This window comes from Falco rusticolus, chromosome Z (assembly GCF_015220075.1).
Source record: "Falco rusticolus isolate bFalRus1 chromosome Z, bFalRus1.pri, whole genome shotgun sequence".
NCBI classification, from domain to species: Eukaryota; Metazoa; Chordata; class Aves; order Falconiformes; family Falconidae; genus Falco; species Falco rusticolus.
Genome location: NC_051210.1, coordinates 33160706 through 33184768, shown reverse-complemented (window position 1 = coordinate 33184768; position 24063 = coordinate 33160706).

The following is a 24063-nucleotide window of genomic DNA, read 5'->3' as shown; positions in this document are numbered from 1 at the left end:
ACTGTAGGGATTGCCCCTGCTTGGGAAAAAGACCTGCATCAAGTATTCAAGTCCTATGGTGTTTGCAAAGGAAAAGAAAGGAAACGATTTCATCCTGGGAAGCTGCCCAGATGGACTGCAACAATGTCACCATGAATACATGTGAAAATGGGATGGATGCAAAGAAAATCAGATTGCTTTCTCTCAGGTTTTGCCCTACAATAGTCTTTTCTACCACAAGAGAGAAATAATGATGAAAAAAAAAAAAAAAAAAGAAAAAGAAAAAGAAAGAAAAAGAAAAATCTGAGATATGGAAAGAAAGGCAACCAGAAACTCTGCAACCTGAGTCTGTTTCAAGAATTCAAGAATCATACTCCCACAGGTTAAGGCTGGCAGGATAAGTTAATCAACCATCAGTTTTATACCGAGTGTCCCTTGACTGTGTGTCAGCAACTCTAAGCTTGTGTGCCTGGCAGAAATTAATTTGATGCTCCTAGCTGGTTTCATACTGGTCAATAATTAATTTTATGAAATATCTTCCTCTTTCTCCTTGTCAGATGATATTGGCAGTCTCTCCTCAGGAGAAGCACAGGACCGACCAGGTTCTCAGACTTTTCCTTCTCAGCACAGAGCTGGCAGAAACAGCCATCACCCAGGCAGTTGTGACAGCCTTGCCTGGTGCTTCTCACGGCAAAATGCACAAGTAGCAGCTGGGAGGGGAAAACGACCTCCAGCAGAGATGAGACCCTCTGGCTCCGAGGGATGGTGCTGATTTTGACTGCAGGATTTGGCCCACCCAACCCAGCATGGAGAGAGAAACCAAAACACATCCCTTGGATGGCTGGAGCGCATCACCATTTGACTGTCTGGAGCAGGATAATTTGTCAGACACCAGCTGCTGCGAGCTCTGTCCTCTTGGGCACACTTGTTATTGTGTTACAGCCTGCCTGAAGAATGTGGGATGTTGCAGGAGGGAAAATGATTGCAATCTCGTTTGCACAAATAATCTGAGAACTTCTTTATGTGAGAGCTTCTACCATCCATGGTGTGCTCATAAAGCAACAGCCAGTGTTAGGAGGGAAAAGGGAATGGGGAAAAGAAAAGGAGACGTAGGAGAGGGAGAAGAGGAAAAAAGCAGGCTGGCAAGGCTGGGGAAGTGCTTTTGTGACCACACAATGAGATTTAAGACCGGATGGAAGTGGTCCCCCTGCTCATTCGCTCCCTTGCCGCGTCTCCTCTGTCTCTGAAAGAGTTACTCGGGAGGATTTCAAGGGTAGGTTTCTAGAGCGACACCATGTCTAATTATGTACAAGACGGAATGAAAAGGTGTAGGCCTGTCTTTCCAGCTCAGAAAAAAATGTGGTGTCCTGCGAATAAGAAATGAACAGACTGACCTTTTCAGAGCTGCTGAAAGAGAAAACCAGATGTATTCCTCAAGAGTCACTATGACTGAAGGGTGATAAAGGCTTGCATTGTGCACTTGAATAAAAGGAAAGCTAACCAGAAAACAGCAGCTGATAATAGTCAGGCCAGGCTGTGCTATTGTCCAAGGCACAAATGTTCAGCATTGGCCTAGACCACACTGCTGGTATATACAGCAAAGACTTGGGGGAGAAAGAAAAAAAAAAAGGGTGGGGGTGGGGGGAAGGCAGCTTTTTTTATTCCTCTTACCTACAGGAGATTGTGTGAAACTAGTAGCCGTTATAAGACTGCAGAGGAAGAAAATTATCTGGGATCCTTTCCCCACCACACACAAACACAAACATACACAAACTCCATTTCTAACATTATGTTCCTGTAAGACATGAATCTAACCATCTGCCAAATGAATAGACAAAACCCAGCTTGTCTTCCAGGGTTGGATGTAAAGGGGTGGATAAAGAGGAAACATCACACTGGTGAAGAGGCTGGAGCTTTCTGCACTGCAAAACAGGGGTCTCCAGAGCTCAGGACAACCAGTGAGAAAGAGCAATGGCTTTAATTTACCCAAGGACTGGGTGAAACAAGGGGCTGGGCGGGGAACACTTGGAAGGCATGACCATCCCCCATGCCCAGCAGGTTTCTGACACCACCATAAAACCCAGAGAAAAGGCAAGGGTGGGAGACAAAGAAAGGGAGGAAAGGAGTGATTTGTGGGAAAACCCCAAAAATAAAAACCAGAAAGCAAACTCCAGCCCTTGTCGTCTCCCAGTCTTGGGGAACAAACTGGCTTCTCCCTGGGCAGGAGAGCCACTTGCTTCAAGCCCTGATGCTGTGACCTTTCTGATTCTTCAGCGTCACAGACCTGTCTCTCGGCCACTTTTGAATGTCATGTTTGAGAACCAAGGCTGTGTCTGAGTGAGCAGATCTTGCCCATTGGAGATGGTTATTTTTAGAGTGGGCATGATAAGCTTCTGCCAGGCACCATCCCCAGCCAACCACCTCCATGCCAACCAAGTGTAAATCAACCTCAGTGCTCACTGGGAGACCTTGCCTTTTCTTATTCAAATATGTTCTCCAAAATAACTCTTCAGGGCTGTTACCTGTGAATGTGGTGGGAGAGGGGTTCCCTGCTCCTTGCTGCCCTTCCAGAAACAGCAGATGTGCAAAGAAACTAGGGGGGGTGGGGGGTGGGGTGGAGGTGTGTGTTGTTTTTTTGTCTGTTTGTTTGTTTGTTTTTTTGTACAGTGTTGGGTTTGTCCTATACAAAATTAGTTCAAGGAGATTTATTGCTGGCAACAGGCACTGAGTGCTGGCCTGGTGCTTGTCTGCAGAAGATGAAACAGGGTGTTCCCACGGCAAAGTGCTGCAGTTTGGCCGTCTGAAGATCAGGTGGAGTTTGCTTCCTGGCTACTGGCAGTGTGACCTTGGTCGCATCCCTTCACCTCTCCCTGCCTGCTCCAGTTGTCTCAGGACTGTGCACTTCTCAGGAAGTCCTCCAGAGCTGGAGCTGGCTGTCACAGTGCACACAGCTCCTAGCACAGCGAAATGCATCACTTCAACAGGGGATGGAGCAGCTGTTTGTATAAGGAATTAATTATACCATCACTACCAGATGGATCAGTGAAGCAAAGAAATATGGGCTTAAAGGAGAAGCACCAAAGAGAGGACACAGGTATCTACCAGCTGTGAAGTCAGACAGGAGTGAGTCTATTTCCTTCCACTCTGCCTTCCTGATATGCTTCAGCCCAAACTTGGGAAAATGACCCCAGGGAGCAGGCTATTTTGAGGCTCCTGGGCCATGGCTTTTCTGCTGTGATTACCCTGGAGGCATCTAATTAGTAGCAATAGGGCTGCCTTTTCTTTCTGATCTCTGCAAGGAACCACACTGAGAAGCTACCAACTCATCTCATGCTGTACCCACAAGACCTATACAAGCTCCCTAGCCAGTTAGATTTATTTTTCCCATGTCAACAAAAGTAGGAGAGATTTGGGGGGTGGAGTAGATGGGCAGGAGGAGAGAGAAAGTGATTCACAAGGAAATAATGTATTCCTGCCATACATTCAGAGAATTAAACAGCACACGTATACACACACTCATGAGGCTGAGGAAGCAGGCTGAATAACTTTCAAAAGGCTTGCTGCATCTTGCTCCATGAGTGGGTATTGCTTGGCTATTTCTAAGAGACAGACATTAAAATCCGCAGCACAGTCATTTAGAATTTCAAAGGATTCTTCTTCAGGGGGTGGAATACAAAAGACACCACAGTTATTCACATAATACAAGCAAGGTTGGGGAAACAGCAGCATGCCATTAGGTAAGACTGAGCAGAAAACCTTTCTGGAGAAGACTAAGATCTATTAATTCAAAGTAAAGAAGTGACCCTAATCATGTCTTATTTATGCATTTATTGTGCGTGTATGTGTACATATATAAAGATATCTTTGTGCAGCTATGTTTTCTACACCACTTGGAGGGAGAAGGGCTTGAGAGAGGATCTGAAGTGCAGAAAAGAAAAGGAGGGGGAGAAAAATGTATTCAAAATACATCACACATCATCCACACATCTACACAAACATGCTCGCATTTCTTTCACCGTGAGCTTTGGGTGTCAATCAGCAGAGAACAAACAGCAAAATGAAAACCAGGAGCTCCTTCTGTTGAGGTTTTATGATAATGTCCTCCAACATTTCCCTGTTTTTGTTTTCAATGTGCTAAACTAACTGTATGGCTGGAGCAGCAAAGAATGCAAAGCTCACACATGTAAAGCATTGTGTCCTCTGACATACTATTACACAGAAGGCTCACAGTTCCCCCCTCTCCCTCCCCTTCCTGGTGTTGATGAATTACATGAGATGAATATCACAGATCTGGGTTTTTTACACCGTGAGCTTAGGCAGCAACAATGACTGCAAAGCAGACATCGTTGTCTGAACCTCTATTGTTTCTATTTCGGGAGCACATTGAGTGATTAGTTTGGGTAACGGTAACATCACATTACCTTCTACAGGCTGGAAATGTCTTTTAAAACTGAAGCAACACTGAAGCCATGTGATACAATACTGTAGACAGAGCCAAGTGGAATACATCAAAGAGTGCCTTGATGCAGATGTTTCATGCAGAAGAAAATTAGGTCAGAGACCACTTCAATTTCAGCTTCTGCCAGGCTTGTTTGAGAGCTTCCAGTGAATTCCTAATGAATAGCTTCTAGGGCACTTTTCTCTCATTCAGTCACAAACTGCCACAGCCAGATGAGCTTTCCATGTGGAATTTTTTCTCATTATTTAAAATACTATTACTTTGTGTTCACAGATTCCAGAATCTTTCTTACAACAATAGCAACAACTCCCCCTCCTTCATCACCCCCCAATAAAATATGAGGGAAAAGGTAAGAAGAATAACCAATTGATACACAATGTATGCTATGGGGGGTGTGTGGGGGTGGGGTGTGCGGGGTGTGTGTGTGGGGGAAAGCAGCCTTTTACCAATTTTATGTGGTAAATGAATGCTTGCTAAGGGTCCTTCTCAAACACAGAGGTTTTTGAATCTCAGGTGCTCAGACTTGTGGAAGCAAAGCAGTCTGCAGAAACCCAAGTGTTTGTTGATGTTTTGCCTTTTCCCCCCTTCTGTAGCTTTTTGGTTTTTGTTTGTATATATATTTTTTCATAATACAAGGAAGATTTTCAGTGAAAGGGCTTCAGGAAAGAAATTTCTTCCAGTGATAAAGACGTCACATCTTGTTCTTCTTGTTCTTTACCAACCACAAGAAGAAATTTTTCTTTTTTTTTTAACGGCAAAGAGTGAGGTGCTTTAAAGATATTTTTACAGCCTATGCACATATCAGCTGGCACTGCCTGCTCTAGTCATTGGCCCGTTGCACTTCCAACAGGACAGTGGAGTCTGTTACAGACCTGTGCACAATGGGACTACACAAAGCCTCCTGAACTTTTGCTGAGCCATAGTGCCCATCCATCTCTCTCCTGAGCTCACTCCCCTTTCATAAGCAGCTTTGGGGACCTCTTTGGAACCTCAAAACCAAAAAGCAAGTAGCAAGTGTGTTCACTAATCAGTTTAGGTCAGGCTCTTCTTTTAAGCTGAATATAAACTGAGCAGAGCAGCTTACATTTCCATACATGACATACATCAGGGACTGCAAGATTATGGGATTTAGAAATACAAACAATGGCCTAGCATCTTCCTCATCAGGAAGAAGTCTTCAGCATTTGTAATGTGGGTGTTTTTAGTGTGGTCTGCCTTTGCTTTGGAGTATAAAAGCAGTTCAGCAAGCTGTGAGCCAGAGTCTAAGATTCCATTCCAGGCCCCAGTCTAGCCAAAGGTGAGCTTTTGGGTCTCAGATAGATGATTTAATCCATGCTATGCCAGATCTTTCGCTCCTTTCTATGGTTGGCAGGTGGCCAAATCTGAAGGTGGATTGAAATCTATGATGATTGGGGTTATCTAAGGAGCTAAGCAGGTGCTGGGACATGACATGTTGATAGGGTAAAGATATAAACCTGATTGTTGAGATGAATAAAACCTTTTCACTTGTTATCACCCAGACAAGCAAGGAGGAAAGCCTTCACATAGCAGCAAGGTCCTCTCTGACACAGGACCATCTATGAATAATTTTACCTTGCAATCCTGAGTGTTCTGTACTCCACCCACATGTTGCACAGGATCAAATCGAGACTAATGACTCAGACTGTCATCGGAGAGGATCCAGAAACTGACATCAGCCTCAACATGTCCAGCTGTTGTTGTTCACTGAGTCGCACACTCATGACAGAACAGTGTGAACTCCTTTGTGTTCCCAGGGGCTTAGGTGGAACAAAAGCGTAATAAGAACTTGCAGCAGCACAGCCTCTGTTCTGCATCTCCATTTTCCTGTGCAGAACTCAAAGTCTTGCAGAAGTTCACAGATGTCCTTTTGTCTACTCCAAGCAGAACAACAAAGGCCCTCACCCATCAAAGCCAGCATTTTAGAGGTGGTTTGATATTTAGGATGCTTCCAAATTCACAGCACCATATTAAAGCAACAGGATCTGAATTTTTAGACATTTTTCAGACCATCTTCAGATGGAATTTTCTGTTTTCTACTCTTTCCAGCCATAGGCACTCAGAATGAAGGACCACAAAATCAAGTTGCTTTCTAAACCTGAGTTGCTAGAGATGGCCATGCAGGTTCAAGATCAAAACCAGAGCCCTCAACTGAATGACTCATGGCAGGAACAGGACATCCCTGCTTATGTGCACATCCACCAGCCTGGACACAGCATGACAATTTTTTGTCCCAGCAGTCACATCAGGAGCCACTGTAGATATCTGTTTGGTGAACCACTTTGCTAGGTGATAGTTAATTTGTTTGTGACTCTGTAGCAGATCTGTGCTTCTCTTCAGAGGCTCTCATTTTCTTCTGGTCCTGACACCAAGGGGCTTTTTTGGGGCTCTCCCACAATCAAACCCACCCAAGGAATTCCCACACAGAGCAAATAGGAACATGGGAATCTTTCCCTCACTCCATAATTTGGATTCCTAGTCTCTCCTAAAACTTCATAATCACTGTATACCTGGAATGTTTGTGCCCTTCTCCATGTGGTCATTCTCCCACACCCTCAATTCTTAGGTCCCACTGCAAAGGCACAAGGGTTCATTTAAATGCACCTGGATGCACTTCTCTTCCACCACAAGTCCTCAGCCTTTGTAGCTCAATAATATGTCCTGTTTCATGAACTTCTCCAAGCCCTAACAGATCTCATATGCTTTTCAACATCCAGCTTTGTTTAAAAACCCCATCATTCAAACACTACCACACAATCCTTGCAAAAAGGAAAATATTGTAAAATACACTGGAATTCAATACATCATGCATATAATTGAGACACTTCTGTTCATTCATCAGTGGTTGCTAATGCACATAAGATACTGAGATGGAAAATCGCTTACAAAATTAAAACACATCAAAATAAACCACTTACAGGATTTTAGTTTTTCAAAGTAAACAATAAAAGCTGTCGTGTCTACCACCTGTTTTACACAGGGGACCACAGCAGGTGATCCTGCTGGCTTTAAAAGCAATAAGCTCTTTCTTTTCTGACCACTAACTGTAGAGTTGAAAGCCCTCTTTCACAGCAGAGCAGATACAATTTGGCAGTAGCTATGACCACATCTCATCAGCATCCTGCCTGCAGTTATAGATATGGTTGCTCTCCTTACACATTCAGCCACTGGTATCTCTAGGGATGCTATCAGCTGCTGCAAAGTGGGGCTACGTTTGGACACTTTTTGATCCAGATCTGGATGGTGGCCATCATGTTTATATTTACACAGACAACTGGACAGCCCCATATAGGAACAAAAATGCCTGCTGTTTCCTAAGCAGTTACTTTTCTGTTCCTGGAGGAGTTCAGTTTCTTGGCTGTACACAGCCTCTGTTGCTCCAGGTTCTCCTGGACATCAGCCAGGATCCAGGTAACATCTCCACCCTTTCCCACAGAAGCAATGGCCAGACCATCTCTCACTGCAGGCCTGGATGAAGTAGGAGCGAGGGTCAAGTCTTCATTCCACAGTGTTATCCACACAGAAAGAAAATTAGAGCACAAGTATTACTGACAAAGCTGTAGTCCAGAGGTGTCACTGAATACCAGACAGCTTAGCCTTTCATCACTCTGGGTGAAGCCAAAGGGATCTGATATTTTTGAAACATCCCATGTTCAATGTTTATTTTGATCATCTAATTTCCAAACAACACCCGACCTTTTCTATGGGTACCCACCCATGCAATCTGATTCTCAGTACTGGAGCTCACTTGATAAAAGAGAATGACTACCATGCTAATTATTTCCAAGCAAGGCTAAAACAGTTTGCACAAAGAAGGGGAGAATCTCAGACAGGAGACGCATCACCCATCCCACCACCAGCATAAATGGCAAAAGTTATGTTGAATGAACTAATTCATCTGCACAACCCATTGAATTAGGAGTATTTTTAAATAGCCTCTTGACTGAGAATTGATGTCGTATTAATCTGAAGTATATCACAGTGAGAGCCCTAGTAACACCAAATAGAATAACTCTCCACATTGCAGAGACTGCAGCAGAGATTTCACAGTAAAGGCCTTTATATTTATTTAAGACTACAACAACTTCTGCTGTAAGACTTTGAAGGACTGGTGAATATGCTAACTCACTAGGTTTACAAAGGTATGGGCATGCTGTAGGGGACTGGAATATATTGCTTCAAGGACATATCACAAGGGCTGTGCAGCAAAATGCTTTCAAAGTCAATTTCACCCACGGATGAAATGTGGCTAGTGGTCAGAGAGGAAAATGATGCCTTAGTGGCCTTGTTCCATATCTGACTTGTGTGAGACAAGGCTTTTCTGTCCTGTTTCCCAGCAGTGAGATGAACAGAGGTAACACCAGTTCCCCTTCAAATGTAGATGGGCATGGAAAATTCAGGAGCTGTACTTAGAAGGTCCTAGACAGAAGCTGCTGGAAAAGCAAAGCAGCCATCACCTAGAACTCAGCAATAACGAGCATTCTTTTCTCTTATCTTTCTTTTTAATAATCATGCTTAGATAATTTTTTTTTTCCAAAACCCTACTTCCTCTTCTCTTCTCCACTCCTCTACTAGCCCTGGTTGTCTGCAAAATTTCATTCAGGATCAGATGTTTTAAGTTAGGGATAAGGTGGAGTTTCTCCTTCAGAAACTTAAATTTAATTACATGCTGAAGCAGAACATTACTTCAAAATGCTTCATTATACTAATGTGGAACCAAAACATTTGGACTTTTTCTCAGGTCTCTGTTCCTTCTCTTGTCCTGGAAATGGCAGTAGGCTGGAGACACAAATCTGCTAACAATCTGAAACTGCAATTTGACAAATAAATTACCTTCAAAATACTCCTATATCTAAGGATGTCTGAGTTGATCTGGTTTCAAGGCCCATTCACTGCAATGTGTGGAGATTAAAGGTGTTACAGGGAGTGACAGTAACGGCTGCAGTGCTTGGAAAAGAAGGAATGATAGCAACAGCAGGAACTCAAGAGACACAACAGCACCAGAGAAGCCTCTTTGCCAGCCAAGAAAACTGCAGAAATGTCCCAGTGCCTGTGCAGGAGCCTGCTGACCATCATGTGTGTTGTTTTGCAGCAGTAGGCTTCTTGCCCTCACAGCATGCTTCACCCTGTCTCTGCCTGCCGCACTTTCCCACCAGCTGCCAGGTACAGGCACTTGCTCCAGGTGCTGGCAGCTCTTCTGATGCCTCCTTTCCAAACCACAGAGTGGCCTGGGGCTTCACATTCAATAGGCCTCCCACCCACCTTCATTTTGGAAAGGTCCCTTAGCATCAGTCACATTGGCATGGGAGCCTCTGTCGCTTGTGAAAGGTACAAAAGAGCTTGCTCAGAGTAGAGTTAGGATGGGCACTTATCATGTCTAGGGACTAAGTGTTTTTAAGTCTCTGGTGGAGGATGCTATAGGAACTCCTAGTGCTGCATGGACACCAAGCCAAGGGAATACTAATATAACTTTGATGAAGAGCTCATCCAGACTTTTACCTGGCTTTTGCTCTAATTCTTCCTTCATCTAAGTGTGTATGGGCTTTGAATCTGGACATAGGCAATTCTTCAGTGCATTTTTGCCCTGTGTCCAAGAGGCACTATTTTCATGATTTTCTAAGAGTTGCAGCCCTTGGGGTGCTAGGATATGCTTAGATCCAGGCACAGCTTGCATGAGCATGGCTGAAGGGCCATTCAGCATTTTGGTAGTCACAGCTGGGTTTGTTTAACCTTTTGAGGACCTGGATAAACTCTGAATGAAAGACATATCCTATACAGGCTGGAAGAAACAGATCAAAACCAATCATGCTAAGTCTCTTCATTTGTAAGTAAGGCCCTGTTCACTACAGGCCTTTTTTTTATTGACAAGAAACTGGCAGGTTGCTTGCCAGTCACAACTGAGAAGGACAACATTAAAATGGCAGCAGGGTAGAACTTTGACATGTCCCAAGGAGCTAAGGGGTAGAAACATATGCTCACCATTACAGACAATCTGATGTCATAACTCAGGATGAGGCAAATTTTTGGAGAGTCAGAGAGGAACCAGGCTTTCTGACCTTGCCAAGCAGAAATTGTTGTAGTGCTTTCTTGGTCAATGAGTACAGAGAAACCTAAATCTTTGGCTGAAACCAAGAAGAGCAGTGTAAGACACCAAAAGCACATTTCCAGAGGTTAATGAGCTTCCTGCAGAGAGCAGCAATCTTCCTGCTCCTGCCACAGCAAGCATCTTTTTGCCCTGACGGATCCCCTTCCATAGCTGTTGACTGCCACCTTTTATTCCTACAGACCCCTCATACAGTGAAGTTTAAAAAGTCAGCTCATAGGACATACATAAGGCACAAAGGATACCAACAATTTCATCATACTGTCACTGCCAAGTACCTAAGGTCTAGCTATAATGCAGACACGCTTTTCAAAACTCCCAACTAAGTCAGCTGCTTCAAAGGCAGGACACATTCCCTCCAAGCTCTAACTCGTTGCTAAGTACTGTAAGTCAACGGTTGGCTTCCTGCCTTCCTCTTAAGCTACCTACCATCAAAACATGTCAGAATAGAGGAATGTCAATTGTTGTTTGGTAAACAAAAGCAGATTTTATTTGCCTTATCCTTTCCTGTTGGTCATCTCCTTTGCATCAGCTCCTCATTGTGCTGTTATCAAACACACGTTGGATGATACTTTATAAGGGGAGGGTTCCTAAACAGAAAGGTGCAGCTTGATCACTTTTGAACAAACCTGTCAAACAAAAAGCTAAGGCATCCCAGAAATTCCTGCCCCATCTTGTTTTGGAGTAGGCAAAACCTGCTGCATAAGTGTCTAGTGCTGATCCTTCAAGTGCATGTGAATACAACAGTAGCTCTGCTGTACACAACAATTTGTCATCACTGTTTTATCATCATACTCTTGGCAGCAACAGAGAGACTGGAGCAATATCCTATATAGCACAAGACTAGCCAGTGCCTATGACCTTCTGCCATGTCAGTAGGTCACTAGGAAATAGAACATCATTGCCCTGGAAATTCAGGAACAATCTCACAGGAACTGGAAGAGTAGTTGAATAGAGGAAGAGATGCAACTTCAGCAAGGACACCTTTTTCCTAGGCATATGGTAATTTAATATACATCGATCCCTAAGTCTAAGTACTAGAAGGTACTTTGGAGGTAGTTTTATCAGTGTCCTTATTATTCCAAGAAAAAATACTTTGTTTTCATTTCCTTGAAGAAAAATGACAGGTAGGACCAAGAAATAGTTAGGAACTATATAGATGGATGCTCCCAATAGGCTTCAGAAGTCTATAAATAAGCAGATCATACAGATATTTAGAAATTATTCAGTCATTACTGATAATCCAAGGCTTACAAAATTAACAGTAGGACATATGGGCAGTAATAGCAAGGAATGGCCAGGCAAAAACTAAGCAATAGAACTTGATAAAACGTAGCATTCAATCTTTGATGATACTGTATATCATCTGATTCAACTCCACGCTCCATTTGTGAACCAGAATTCATTCTGTAAAAGGTAAGATGATAGAGGGGGCTAGGAAGCAGAGGGAGAGGTGAAGAAGTTGAGCTCCAGCAGTTTCTATGAAAACTTCAGCAGCTGCCTAGCTGCAATCTTCTGTTCACAATATATTATAAATACAGCTAGGTGTAGCAGGACTGGGAAAAGAGTTATGGCATTGCTAGGATAATGCAAATGTCCGTTAAAGACAGTAAGTGCAGCTACAAACACAGATAGTTTAAGTTTCAGCTCTGTCTCCCATACGTACCAGGGACCACACACAGCTTAGATTTTTACAAAGCCCACAGAGAAAGAAGCTGAATAATACACTGCAAGTAAATGGTTTGGTACAAACACCAAATTCTAGTTCCAGGCATATCATTTTGAACTTGTACAAACCTCTCGGAAATAAGAAATGCTTTTAAAATAATCTACTTGATTTTTTTTAAAATAGATCTCATTTGATTTGTCCTTTGGAATATGAAGCCGCTTTAACCCAGAATTTCAGGCCAATTCACCCAGGACATCTAGCTTTCAGCTAGGTTTGGAAGGGACTAAGCAGCCTTAGTAGAGAAAAATTTAGAAAGAACTTGGTCAGCCTCGCTGATTACCTGTTTGCATTGGTCCTGCTATGTTGGAAGCAAAATGCCTGTTCACTATGTTGCTTTGGCACAGGCTAGTGGTCTTGGTTTGAAAGTATCTTGTGAATCCAGGTCAGAAAATGAACACTGGCACTGAAGCAAGTTCAGCACAATGCAATAGCTTCAGGGTGTAGTCATGAACACTGACTGAGCCATGCACAAAATATTTTGCCTATCCCTTGATGACATTGCCTTTGGAGGATGTTGTGGGAGGAGAGGTATCAAAGGCCCTCTGGTAATCCTCGGCCCACTCAACCACATGGATGAAGAAGGTTTTCCAGTCCCACAGCCCAAGAGACTGAAATGATCACAGTCATGTTTGTCTGATTTTGACTCCACAGGTAGAATTAGTGTGTACGTATTTGCAGCTGAGTCAGTTCAGAAAAGTTCTCAGCATGAGTCTGTAGCAAGGTTCAGTTTCATGCCTCTGGCCCCACATGAACATGTTTTAAACATGTGGCCATCTGACTCATGTCGTACTTGCACAACAAAATCATTTATTCATTTTAAGCATGTAAATTCTTCCTTGATATGTTCACAATCCTGAAGTCATAAGGGAACTGAAAACCTCTCCTTTTGAATAACATCAAGTTGACTTGCAAACTAGCATACCATACCGTCATCTCCTTTGCCAGAAGAAGTTAAATACAAGGCCAGCTAGTGCTTCACTGAAGGGCTCCTTGGTAAAATCCCATAACAGGAAATGGACTTGGTAATCCTAAGTTAATGGCTGGACTCAATGATCTTAAGGGTCTTTTCCAACTTAAATGATTCTATGATTATATGGTCAGATGTCTCATCCGTTCATTCCATGGCAGAGATGAGGTGGAAAGGCTGCTGCACAGGGCAGCCTGCCTCTGCTGTGCTCTGGCTTCTTAGACATTTCTGGTCTTTGAAAGTAGTGACTGTAGGGGGAAAAAACACAGCTCTTCCCAGCCAGTGTGATCAAAGCAACACCAGGCTGAAGAACAACAGTAAGGTACTGCAATGACACAAATCTATAGGCCTGAAGGAAATGAGAATCACACAGAATCACAGAATGGTCAGGGCTGGAAGACACCTCAGGAGATCACCTGATATAACCCTCTGCTAAAACAAGTTCACCTAAAGTAGGCTGCACAGGATCGCATGCAGGCAAGTTTTGAATATCTCCAGAGAAGGAGACTTCACAGACTCTCCAGGCAGCCTGTTCCCTCAAAGCAAAGAAGTTTCTCATATTCAGATCGAAGTCCTGTGTTTCAGTTTGTGCCTGTTGCCTCTTTTCCTGTTGCTGAGCACCACTGAAAAGAGCCTGGTCTCATCCTCCTGACATCCACCCTTAAGATATCTGTAGACATCGATAAGATCCCCCTTCAGTCTTCCCTTCTCCAGGCTAAGCAGGCCCAGCTCTCTCAGCCTTTCCTCACAAGGGAGATGCTCCATCCCCTCATCATCTTTGTAGCCCTCTGCTGGACCCTCTCGAGTTGTCTCTCTTGACCTGGGGAGCCCAGCACCCAACACAGCACTCCCAATGTGGCCTCACCAGGGCAGAGCGGAGGGGGAGGACAACCTCCCTTGACCTGCTGACTGCACTCTTCCTAAATGCCCCCCAGGATCCCACTGGCCCACCAGGGCACACTGCTGGCTCATGGGCAACTTGCTGTCCGGCAGCACTCCCAGGTCCTTCCCCACAGAGCTGCCTTCCAGCAGGTCACCCCCAGCCTGTGCTGGTGCGTGGGGTTGTTCCTGCCTCGGTGCAGGGCCTTACACTTGCCTTTGTGCATGAGGTCCCTCTCCACCCAGCTCTCTGGCCTGTCCAGGTCTCGCTGAATGGCAGCGCAGCTTTCTGGTGTGCCAGCCACTGCTCCCAGTTTTGTGTCACCAGCAAACTTGCTGAGGGTACACTCGCTCCCTTCATCCAGGTCACTGGTGAGTCAGGTGAGCCAAACCGGACCAGCACTGACCCCTGGGGAACGCCGCAAGCTACGAGGCTCCAGCTGGACTCTGCACCACGGATCCCAACCCTCTGAGCTCTGCCATTCAGCCAGTTCTCAATCCACCTCACTGTCCACCACCCAACCCACACTGCCTGAGCTTACTTGTAAAAATGTTGCTGGAGACAGTGTCAAAAGCCTTGCTGAGGTCAAGGTAGACAACATCCACTGCTTTCCCCTTGTCTACCCAGCTGGTCATTCCACCACAGAAGGGTACCAGGTTTGTCAGGGATGATTTTCCTTTGGTGAATCCATGTTGGTTTTTCCTGATTACCTTCTTTTCCTGCACATGCTTAGAGATGACATCCAGCATGAGCTGTTCCATCACCTTCTCAGGGATGGAGGTGAGGCTGACTATCCTGTAGTTTCCTGGGTTGTCCTTCTTGTCCTTTCTGAAGGCTGGAGTGATACCAGCTTTCCTCCAGTCCTCAGGCATCTCACCTGTTCTCCATGACCTTTGAAAGATGACGGAGAGTGGCTTAGCAGTAACATCTACCAGCTCCCTCAGCACTCGGTGGTGCATCACAGTGGGGCTGATGGATATGTGGGTGTCAAGTTTGTCTAAATCATGTCTAACCCAATCCTCCCTGACCAAGGGAAAATCTTCTCTTCCCCTCACTTCCTCTTTTTCCTTCAGGGCCTCAGATTCCTGAGGGGTGGCCTTAGCAGTGAAGTCTGAAGCAAAGAAGGCATTCAGTAACTCTGCCTTCTCAATATCTTTTGTTACCAATGAGTTTTAATCACTGCTGATTTCTGCAAAGTATTCAAAAGGAGAAATTAGATATTTTTTGCATTATTATTTTTTATTTGTTTTCTCCAAAGGGTCATAGCTATCAAAATTTTTTATTTTCCTTGATGTGTCCACCTCTCAAAAAAGCTGATATTTTTCCTGATATACCTATTATTCTTCTTATACCTCGGCCTACAGAGAGTCTCATTTACTGTTTCTTTGACCTTTCCCATGCAGTAATTGGTGGTATCATAAAGGGTTATTACATTGTTCACTCTTGCCTCTTTCTTCTCAGCTTCTTAAAGACACCCTAAATTATGCAGTCCCTCTCAGAGGTGAGGCTATTTTCTCCACTGCTGCAGTTTTCAGATCCTATATCCTTGTTCTTGGCAATCTCCATACTGTAAACCACAGCCTCCATGTGGATCAGTCCCAGATTAACCACATTGATTGCTCTCTTCTTTCCAATCTTAAAATATGTTTCAAAATGTTTCCTGAATATTCTGCTATCATGTAAAATGCAGCCTCTCCAAAACCACCATTGACAGTACCCTGCATTTTCAGGACATAAGAAATACCCATCTTCTGATTCTACTTCTGTCTTACAAACCTACCGATTTCCTTATTGTTTCATAGTTTTTTCCCTACCAGACATAAGGATAGAACAACATCTGTAAGGATTTAACTGTTTTCTTTTGTGTAACATTCCTGAAAGCAGCTAATGATGAGATGATCCCAGCTTGCATATATCATTGCTGTCTTCCCAATACTTTTCTATTGGCCATTGATACAACTATGACTTAGAGTTTTAGCATAGATCTTGCAGCCCAAAGACAAGGCAAATAATACAGAGATCACCTTGAATCTCCCCCAGCCTCTATTTTTTCTGGGGTCCTGTGACACCTCAGTACAGATGAGTACTTAGTTTAGGGACCCACCAAGTTTATGGCTCTCTATCTGGGCTGCCCAAGAAGTTGAAACCTTTTAGCAGTGCTGTGAAACTTTTTCCTTACTTTGCTCTTTCTCTTTCTTTTCCATTTTTCTCTTTATTGATTACATTCTCAACTGATTCTGTGTAGTTGGACTTTTCGTCTTGATGGATCCAAAGCTTCTGAAACCATTTCACTTGTACCAAACTAGTCATAGTTTGCAAAATCTGACTTACTATTAGTCAAACATATCTGATCTTTGTGCACACATTTCAGTGTATGATGATGGTGAACTGTGTCCTACTACACATATGGAGGATAATTTTTCAACTCTTATCTGTTCAAAAGCACTTATAAGTTCAAAGCCCCAGGAAAAGCAAGCGTACCCCCTGCCAAGAGATGGAAAGCACCTGTAAACCTATGGAGAACAGACCATCCTACTAGCAAAGGAAGTGGAGAGCATATTTTCCATAAGGCAGCTAAAGAGCATCCCTGTGCCATAGTTGCAATGAAGTTCTATAATTGGGCCTGCAGTTAATGAAATTCCTGTAGGAGACTGTCAGAAGATTTAATTACACTGTTTACTGAATTATCAGCATGATAGTGAATCCCGTATGCCAGATTTTCATGCCAAAGAAGGAAAATTGCCAATCCAGAGAACAGGATTCATCCAGAGGGAGGCCTCCTGCAACATGGAGGGTCTGCTGTCATTATACCCACAGCTTGTTGGGTCAAGTATATCCCTGGTGAAACTCCTTTAAGTTGGATGAAATCATCATTCTTATCTCCAAATAGAGAGAAAGAGTGAGGCTGGGGATAATATTCAGTCACAATATCAAGTAATGCACCATGGACTAGCAGATCAGGCTGTTCAGTTAAAAATGCCACCATGTGCATTGGGTTCACCAGTTGTCTACAGTGCAAGGGGGATATGGAAAGTGAAAATATAGCCCATGAAGGGGAGACATAAAATAACAGTTCACTTTTTATGAGAGACTGCTAAAGCAACATCCGACTGGAATCTGATAATGGCAGGATTGGGGCTTATGATAGAAGCAAATTTAATCTAAACACACTTTGTGTTTTGTTTTAACATGTCCAGCCACTCTGATACTTCAGCAAACACATTTACATAAAGAAACCATGCAATCATGATTCCCAGTTGTTGTGCACCTACTGTTACCTATGCCTTTGCAAAGTGAGTGCCAAAATGCCAGTGTGTCAGGATGGCAGAGTTTTCTAATTATTTGTAAAGGCAGATGATGAAATAACCAAAGGCAACACAGGATGTGGAGCCTAGACTACCAGATTTTATTCACCAGTTTGCTTTATCTCATATTACAGGTGTGCAGGTGTCTTGTTTGTTTTGATTCTATTGACTAACTCTGTGAAAAACTGAAATTAATCATGGAGGGGAAGTCAATATTCTGTTTAGTAAGGAACATATAGTTGGATATCTAAAGCTGAATGTAAGATGCCAAAGAAAAAATTCTGGTAAAATGACATGTTTAAATTTCATCTGAATTTTTATCCCAAATGTATGGAAACTGAAAGACAGTCCGTCTGTGCATTGTCCTGTCATCATGGTCCCCATATCCCCTTTGTTTTATAAGGATGGGAAAATGTTTTACATTTCTTTTAAAGTGCAGTTATTTTTTTATCAAGCTGTTGTGATTTAAAAAAACTATTTTCCCCAGGAAAAAAAAAAAAACCAAACCAAAACAAAGCAATTCAAAGGGCTAAATGAGCTTTATTTTATTGGAATCTATAATTGTGAACAAAAATGCCAAATAATGTTAGCTATAATAGCAAGAAAGAAGGTCTAGAGGACAGGACAATATGCAGAACATTCGGATTTCTTCAGTCAAAACAGAGTCACCATTGATACTCCTAGCTAATACATCTTTTGGGGCCACTAACAGTTAACATAGGCAGAGACAATCTATAAATTTGTCAAAGGACAGGTTAGCACAGATAAGCAGTGGGCAGCACCTTTGTGGTAAGTTGACTAACTTCAAGTGATGAAAATGGTGTGTTACTTCCCCAGGCTTCAGTTACTCCACTTAAGAAAGCTTGTGTTGGCTTTTATACAACACTGTGAGGCAAGATAAGCTTTCCTATATGCACTCCAAATGTTTTGGGTCAGATCTAAAGCCATATTGTTTGATTATGATCACAAATTAGTGATGATAATATCCAATCAGAAATTATGTAATTCAGACTTCTGAGGGATGGAGGAGTTGTACAGGGTTTTAACATTAGAAAGAATATTAATGGTGAAAACACAATCTTCTCTACTCCTTTTAAAGCAGAAAGAAAAAAACACAATGTTTTCTGTTTGGGTATAGTTAAGTACTCTGTCACCTGCTTCAATATATATTAACCACTGAGCTTTTGCAACAGGGTATTTAATGCCAGTCTGACATGTCCCCTACCCCAGAGGACATCTATAAATACCCTTTCAAGAATTCTGTGTAGTAAGACATATGGAAATATTCAATGACAATATTAAAAAAATTGGATAGATTATCTTCAGTGAGGAGCTCAACATGGGCATGCTGTTCACTTTCACTGTTTAATCCCTATATGAGATTATGTAATATATATCATATATATAATATATATTTTACCAAATTGTTAAACATATTGTAAACCATCACTACTTACAGGTCAACAACTAACTGTGTTTCTATGTATTTCAATCTCTGTGTTAAGGGAAAATGCAAAGTGGGAATAAAGTCACACAAGCAGAGGAGCACTGCTATTATGTCCAGTGTTGCCTAGCTTTGAGACAAAGGTGTTACAATGCTTAGTTACAGTTTTATTCCATGGTTTGTCATTTCATTGATGATTTTTCTGGTTTGGGGCTAATGTCTCTGTGCCATTCAATGCTATCAAATGCTTTCTCCAAAGATAGTAAGATAATGAAAGCAAATAAATTCTAAACAATAAATAATGAACAATATTGCACTGCAACTGACAATCAAGAGGAAAATCAGTTTGGTTTAGGGGTGGAAGAAAGGAGAACTGACCTTGTAGCTGCAGTCATATTCTAGATACTTCCAGTTTCTAGGAAATAAGTCCATCTTTTTATATCAAAACATGATGAAATTATTACACAGCACCAATATCAATAGGGTATCACAGTACTTAATAAGAAATTATATTCTGGAAGTCTTCTGTGCTGCTTTAGAAGTTCTGATTTCACTGTATTTGAAACTCTTTCAGAAGGTGGAACACATGACACAATGTAGAGACTGGAAAACCTAATACTTTGATCAATACACTTTGATGTAAAGTAATATGGTTATTTCCATTTCTCTGTTTTTCCCTTCCACTTCATTACACTTGGTACAGCAAATGCCATGAAAGTTGAGAGCATCCAGTGCAAACGTTGGCCCTATAAACAAGTCCAGCTGCCCCATCAGTAACACCATCAGGGAGAACTAAATGAACTTGTACAACAGGACATGCCTGTTGCACAATGATCTTGACAAATACATGTGAAGTGGCAAACTATGGGGCATGTTTCTAGATGCAAAATACTCTTCCCCGCTTCCCCCACCCTCCATCCCCCTCACCCCACACCCCATGTTATAGACTGTACAAAGCATGTAGAAATAAGTTGGGGTTTACCACACTAAAGGTGAACTTGCAGTCGAGTGGCAGGCATATTTCTACGTACACCCCTCTTCACCTGGTTTAGATACCTGGTGAAAGAAATACTCAAATTTAATCTCACAATTATTTTGCTTGAGCAAATCTTGCAGTTACAATCACACCTTCCATATCAAAGTGCTGTTCCCAAATCCTTAGAACATTTTACCTTTTCCATAGAACATTTTACCCTTTGTAGTTCGTTCACCTAAACGTTTTGTGGACGTGAAAAGCTGTGAATGGAAAATTACTACTATTTAATCACAAAAAAAAAAAAAAAAAAATTAACACTGGGCTGAGTACTTAACCAACAGGATTCATTCTTGAAAAGGAAACTGACTTTGGGACAGCTTAACACACACAGTCACAAATGAGACAGTTAGAATGTGAGTATCAACATATATTTGAAGATTAAATGAGCATCAAAAATTGGGAAACACATTTAATACACAGACAGATGCAAGTCCTGTGATAAACAGGCACTGAAGAAACTGAAAAACATTTAGATAATGTGAAAGTGGACTAAGCCTTTCCATGGCTAATAGAAAAAATAGGACTGGACAGAATCCTGAGAGGCTATTTAAACTTTATGCCTGTCCTAAATCAGTATTTTAACCACATCTAAATAATTTCCAAGAAATGTCCATCCAACCTCCAGTGAGAGGTATCTCAGGTTTACACTTTAGGAAGTTAACAAAAAGAAGTATGATCAAATGTGGGTCTGCCTGCATCCTACAACTCTAAAGAAAGGCAGCATTATTTTAAACCTAACAAACCAGTTGGAGATAACATTGCTCAAATGTCAGCTGACATGCCTCAGTATTGACAGGTTAGCTTAGACAGCAAGTTACTTGTGCTGAGCACTTTAAACACCCAGTGGGAAAAATTCAAATTCCACGGCTTAACTCTTGGAATCACAGTCTTCTAGAGAATTGTTTCAGCTGAAAAATGGTGCTTTTTTCAGTCTTAGCAGGTGTCCACAGCATTGCAGACGGTATGATAATAGAGGCATACACTCAGCAGGGACATGATCAGAAGCTAGGAGAGGTCACAAAATGAGCATAAGCAGAAAACATCAAGTTTAATCAAAAGGGAAAATGCAATTCAAGGCCAAAAAGATGAAGAAGAAGAGAAGAAGAAGGAGTTGTGGCATATTCTTTCATACCAAAGAATCAGGACAGTCAAGATCATTGCATAAGGACTACTGAACACAGCATTTGTTTAAAATAGAGAACACAGTGATTGTTAGGAGCTTTATGGCAGATCCTAAAAGAGACAGGGTGGGAACTGATTGAAGGCCGTGTTGTTTTCTAATTCTAAACCTTTCTGAGTAGCCCAGAGATACTTAAGGTGATATTTACAACAACAACAAATCCTCTCAGAGGTCAATAACACAGAACTCTGTTATGTCCTTAGGGTCAGATTATCAATTCAGCAAGCAATAACCTTGCAATCAGATGTACTGATGAGTAGCATACTGGGGCATGCCATGTAAAACAATATATCTGTTTCCATTCATAAAGCATGGCTTCGACTGTGCTAATATACTTGAAAGAGGTGATCCTTGCTCTAATGAATTTTCAAGCTCAGCAGAGGCAAAAACCCCATCCAAGAGTAAAATCCAAATTATGTACATATGCCAGAGAAATTCCTTGCTGTCCTTATCAAGAAAGTTTGGTCATGGTCTTCTTGAGTGAGGCATTTCCATGTAAAATTATTGTTAGTTCTCCTAAATCTATCTAAATGTTTTGGTAAAACCGCTGAAGTAATGCAAAAAATTCACCTAAATACCTTTATAAAGTCTAGCTGGAGCAAGGCCACAATCAACTCAATACAGAGACACAGTGATAGAGCAGCTTCTAAAAGCACTAAAATATGGCAGTGAGTGGCAGGCAGCTCCAGATTAAGTTAGTCTGATATTTAATAGCAAAGAACTTTAATGGTGAAATTTCTTTGCAGAGGGCACTGTGAAGAAAAAATGACTAAAGCACAAGATACTCTAACAATGAGTTTTATATATATATATAATGACTTGTCAAGTATCATGACAATAGGTGCACTGGAAAATCCTTTAAACTAGCTAATTCTGTGAAATTCAGGTTTACCTTTAGAGCACCAAATTGTCTTCTTGTACTTAGAAATATGGGCTTAAACTCTCTGATCAGGTTTCTGGGATAACGGAGCAGGAGATTGGACTAGATGACCTCATGAGGTCCCTTTCAGCCTAAATTAGCTTTTGATCCTGTGATCATCACAAAAAGTCTGAACACTCCTTACAACAGAAAGCAATCATTCACCACACAGCAAAACCAAGAGGCCGATGATCTCTGTGAAACTCGTATGAGACACCAACAAACTTGCTAGGCTGTAAGGGGCGTGGATGCATTTGAACTCTTCCTTGATCCACTCAAGCCATTGTCAAGGTCACAGAGCTGCTGCCTCACCTGTAGGATGACCCTCACCTTAGGTCAGCCAGATCTTCAGCTTGGAAAGTCAGTCTCTCCCTCAACTTTTAGAAGCCACGCAGCTGCAGGAGCTCCACAGGTCTACGAGTTACATCAGGCAAATGCCCTTGCAGAGGGCACCAAGCCATGCTTGTAGGGGCTTACTACGTTCCTGAGAGGAGTCAGTCTGGAAAATAGACTGTGAAGCAATTCTTCCAAGGTCTGGCCAACTTTTACTCTCCTTATTTGGGTTTGTTTCCTTATGAAACTGTGTCTTCTGGTCATTTCTTGCTGGTTCACTTTCAATTGTGAGATCAGCAGCACTGTAACCAAACAAATAAAAATCTGTGAGAACAAATAGGATGGTGCAAAATGCTCTGCTGACATCTGCAGTGTATGTCTCAATTAACTGTGTCCACCTACAGCTAAACAAAATTAATTCACTGAGTTACTGTTTAGCTACATTGAAACCCTTTTTTTTTCTTATTCTGGTCACTTCAGTGCATACAGTTAAATTGTTTATGTATGTCCCTAATGCAATACTACAGAGTCCCTAAGTTCCAGTAGCATTGCCTTGTAGATACAACCCCTGAGGAAACATAAGCACACCAGAAGGCACGGGTTTCTGGATCTGAGCAGATTGTGCTCATTATGTTGGCCATCTACAGTGAGGCTAGGATGTGGCAGAAGTGGAAATGAGTATTGTGCTGTCTCAGCCCAGCCCAGTATAATGATCCTTCACCTACATTTCAGTCCCTGGTGTGATGGTGATGCAGAGATCATTCATTTCTTTGGTGGCATTCTTCTGCTTAGCTTGGTTTTATTGTTTTGGGTTGGGGTTTTGTGTTTTGGTTTGGGTTTTTTTTACACTAAATCTGTTTGTTCTGCCAAGTTTGGCCCAGAACCGGGACAGGAAAGGGGGAAAGTGAAGCAAAATCTGAAGTTGTGTTGTAAGAGCAGAGGTAAGTGAACAACAGCAGCCACACCAGTGTAGGAAAGAAGGATTCTGTTACACGATATGCTTCTGTAATGAGGTGTTAGAAAGCACAGCAGTCTGCTCTGCCCATTCCCAGACTTGGAAGAACCAACAAAATGGCATAGTTTTAAAATAATACAGGACACTGACCATTAATTCTTAACAGGACTTCCAGATCTGTGATTTTTGAACTTTGTCACACAGTTTCATTCCCAGATTGCTGAGATACAGCAGAGGTCCTATATCTGCTTGGGGCTCTGGCACCCATACAATCACACCAGCAAATATAGCCCCACTGATGTAAAACATGTTTAGCGTGGTGCAGCTGCCTCTAGGAAAAATCAGTGCTAATCCAGGCAAGTTTAAATGACCACTGCATCCTCAAAAATGGCTGTAGCAGCACTAGGGTGAATACAATGGTCCAGGTTGCTCTTATCAAGAGAAGTTTGCAAGTACACAGCCTGATCCCTTACAGCATGAATAAGTAAGCGTTCCTTCAGTCACAATGAGTAGAAAAAGAAACACAGCCTACCAGGTCCCACTGAAGCCTATGAGGATTTCATCTTTGCTCCAGAGAGAGGAGATAGAGGTTAGTGATGAGCACTTTGGAACATTTTCTCTACTACAATTATCTCAAATCTTCTCTTCTATTTGGAAGCAACTCATAGCAACACATAGGGTTTTAAGAATTCACAGAAGGAATTTAGTTTGTCTATTAGCTGTTCTCAAGAGTAATAATATTGGTATTGTGGTAGT